Source organism: Myotis davidii, unplaced genomic scaffold, assembly GCF_000327345.1.
Source record: "Myotis davidii unplaced genomic scaffold, ASM32734v1 scaffold568, whole genome shotgun sequence".
Classification (NCBI taxonomy): domain Eukaryota; kingdom Metazoa; phylum Chordata; class Mammalia; order Chiroptera; family Vespertilionidae; genus Myotis; species Myotis davidii.
Window position 1 is genome coordinate 383,511 of NW_006299372.1, and position 4,430 is coordinate 387,940.

The window sequence follows — 4,430 nt, forward strand, 5'->3', positions numbered from 1 at the left end:
CCCTTCAAGTTCAAGGCACTCTGGAGTCTGCCCAAATCACACAAATTTTTTAAAGTATACATTATAATATTAAAGATCAACCTAACAAATACATGATTATTTTTAACTCTAACAAAACAGGTAATATAATTTGAATATTATAAATGTTAGTATAATACAAAAAAAAAATAGATAAGTGTAAAGCAAACAAATTAAAAAACACCACAATTCATATATACCATACCTCTTTACCTTAAAGCAAATATTCTAAATCATATGATTCATTTATAATAAAAATGTAGGCTTTCTATTTCCAAAACTAAGTTTTGAGTAATTTTAAAGTATACATATATAACATATGCATTTGAGACATCAGATAGTATAAATACATATGTTTTAATAATTTGTGTAAATTTTTCTATATTTTGCAAATATATTTCACACACAAACATTACTCTTATTACAGGTATTTTTAATAATGTCCCTAACAATAATATTCAGCTTATTGTGGGCTTGCAAATACAATATATCATATGATTCTCACAATTTTGTGAGGTAGGCAATAGAGATGATTTTGTCTTCATTTCTCAATAGAGGTATAAGGACTCCAAACAACTAACACAGTGTGTTCCCACAAAATTTAGACATCATTAAAAATGATTGGAATTGGGGTTCAGTTAGAATACCCCAAAGCAATATAGAATTTTGCTGCTAAATCATATGAGAGCTGAAATAGTAAAATTAAAAATAACCTAGATGACTAGAGATGAGGGAGCTTCCTATATTTGATTTGTCAGCAGCATAAGAATTTTGCCTCCTGTCATTGCAATCTTACAATTATAATCCCAGGAATCCTGACATCTCTGGAAGATGATTTTGAGATTACTCTTGTATTTAGTAGCTATTTTAAATACAAAAGATGTTTTAATCATCATTTATTCCTTGGCTGTCTATCAGGTACATGACATACTGTCAGGCTGAGGCCCTCTACCATTTCTTTGACCTAGGGAATGTATCTTTATCTTTTGCACTAGTTATTTTCTAGTTTTGCATGCCAAAATGTAGTAGAACTAAAATCAAGATCAGGCCTAACCTGATGTTTTCAAACCTGCATTCTCTTTTATGTACTTACTTATTTCTCCAAACAATACATCTGACCCCGTTATCATCAGCATTGTGGTCTGCGCAGAATGGTTCTTCTCTTGTTGTACTGATTTATGACATTGATAAACTGAAAGCATTTTTCTAATGCTGATGAGCAGACACTGTAGTAGAATAAATATTTTTAATCTGTACCATGAATAGCTGAGTTATTTATGATTTTGATATATCCTAGCCTGTATGCTGAAATGATTTCATTATTAGTTAATGACCGATTTCATTATTAGCTAATGACCCCCAAAATTTTTTAAGAAGTCTTTGTTCCTCAAAAAATAAAAATAAAATAAATGTCAATGAATTAATCAGTAAAAGAAGTTTGAGTATCTGTAGAACACACTCTTTATAATTATTCTGTAATAGTAAAAATGAATGAAGTATATTTTATCATGTTATTTAGGATATATTTAAAAGGCGGTAACAATTTTTAAATTTCTAGTTATGGAAAATGTCACCTTCAGTTGTTTTTAATTCATTTATTCTAGAAAGATTCTGCACTGGTTTACTAATGATTTAAAATAGAGAATAAACCTTATTTGTAATGAACATAGAGCAGGGTAAAAGGATAATCGGGGTGGGGGTTGGAAATGAGACATTTGTAATACTTTCAACAATAAAGATACAGTTTTTTAAAAGACCTGAAATTTAACTGTAAAATAATAAAAGATTTATGATAATCATATAAGAAAGAATCTTTGGGAACCAAAGAATAATTAACTCTCATTGATAGAGCTGAAAGTATTCATTAATAACAAAATATTATTTATATTGGGCTCTGGGTGATGATTGGAATTTTCCAGATAAACTGGTAGGTCATTACACAGGTAAAGACAAATGCAGTTAAAAAGAAAATGTTGTGAATGAGAAGTATGAAAGGTGAAGAACAAAGAGCAGGTACTGGTGGATTAGGGCAAGGAGGGTCATGTAGTGCACTAGTAATCAGAGTGACCTGAAAAAGCATACAGTGGGAGAAGAAGAAAGGGATTGGAGATTGGTAATGGGATTGTTATAAGGGGGCAGGATGAATATAAGATGTGTAAGATAATTTGAAGAGGATACAAAGATAAGCAGAAGACCATATGGTGTTATATAGGACACTGATGACAGTACAAATGAAGAGATAAATATGCTAAATTAAATAAGCCAGTCAGAGAAAGTCAAGTTACCCAGGCACAGTAATCTAATTTTGTCTCCATGCATTTGTCTTTTGTGGATAGTTCATACTTATGGAATCTATATTTTTTCACTTAGCAAAATGTTTTTGAGGTTCAACTGTATCTCACTATTTATCAATAGTTTCTTTTTATTGTTCAATTATATTACGTTGTGTAAACATATACTTTTTAAAAATAAATAATGATGGTGAAAATGATTATTTTGTATGGTGTAAGGAAAAGATTTTAATTCATCTTTTTGTATGTAGATATCCAATTTTCTAAGTACCATTTGTTGTAAAGACTATCTTTTTTTTCAACTTGCCATGGCATCTGAAAAAATAGTCTATAAATATAAACCTTTATTTATAAATTCTTAATTTATTTGATTTGCATGTGTATCCTTGGCCTGTAGTACATTTTATTAATTACTGTTGCCATGCAATGAATTTTGAATCATGAAATATAAGTCTTCTAAATGTATTCTTCTTTTAAAATATTATTTGGCTATCCTGGGTCCTTTGCATTTACATATCAATTTTAGCAAGAGCTTGTCAGTTTCTCCCAACAACGTCTGCTGGCATTTTGATAGAAATTGCTTGGCTCTAGAGAGTAATTTATGAAGAATTTTCATCTTAATAATACTGAATTTTCACATAAAAAGGAATATTATTTTTAACATTCACCTTGTTTTTAGCAATATTGTGTAATTTTTAGTATACATGACTTGTACTTTTCTAGTTAAATTTATTGCAAATAATGTTATTCCTTTTGATATTGTTCTAAATGGAATTACCTTTTATTTTTTAAATTTTATTGATACTATATAAAATATTATTTTCATGCTTTAATATTTTATAATAATGTGATAATTTATTGTACTTATGAATACATTTTAAATTTTAATAAAAAAATTCTGGTTTTGACAGTAGTGAATGCAATATGAGTTTGTTTTATTTTTTGGCAGTCAACCTAGGAAGTTTGCTGAGTTTTATGGAATCAGACACGGACATATGGTTGAGGTAAAAAAAAAAATTATTAGAATTAAAACCTGTGAAAAGAGAAGGGAGGAAGCAGAATTTGGCATGGAAAAGTTTAGACAGCAATACCTGCCTCACAAAGCCTTGATCAATCCAATAGGAAGCTGTGTAATCAATATTGTCCATAAAAGTATTGTTGGCCTAGAATTTTCAGGCCTCAGTAGTCTTATCTTGCTCAGGTGCTGTCTTCTCAGGGAAGGAAATGACATACTGCTCACAGCTGGACGGCCAGTCATTCAGGGAACAGCATGTAGACAGCACATTTTCATGTCTATCCACACAGTTTTATACAATTATTTACAGAACTCGAGGCCCCCTGCACAAATTCATGCACTGTGCGGTCTAGCTGGCCCACCCCGATGGGGGCTGATTGGGGCTGGGCTGGCGGAAGGTGCTGCGGGTGGTTGGCTGGCCAGCCCCACCCCTGATTGGGGTGGGAGAGGCCAATCAGGGGTGGGGCTGGCCAGGAGGAGGGGCCACGGAAAGTTGGGGTGCCAATTGGAGCCCCCATTGGGCCAGTTGGCTGCCACAGTGCATGTTATAGCTACCAGTTCTGCTGTTTCGATCGCTTGGCTTTTATATATATAGATATATTTATATAGATTACTAGAGGCTCAGTGCATGAAATTCATGCATGGGAGGGGTGTCCCTCAGCCTGGCCTGCGCCCTCTCACAATCTGTAACCCCTGGGGTAGGGTCCCTAGGCCTGCCTGGCAATCAGGGCCTATCAGGGCTTTCCTTCCCCCGGCTGGCAGCAGCTGGCCCCGCTCCCACTGCTGCCACTGCTTGCCATCTATGTGGTGCTGCCTCCTTCTCCCTGGCCACTGGTCACCTCCCTCTGTGGGTGAAAGGCATGTGATGCAATCGCTAGGGCCTTCTTCTGTAGGGTGATTGCTGGCTGGCCCCGCAAACCACCACAGCATCGCTGGCTGGTGGCCTGGGCCTCCCTCTGTGGGGTGATTGATCACTGGGCCCCCAGATGGATTGTCCCATAGAGGGAGGCCCCACCCACCCACTGCAGCACCACCTGCCAGGTAGCTTGGGCCTTCCTCTTCAGGGCAATCAATCCAAGAGCTGCCCCCCCCCCCCCCCCCCCCCA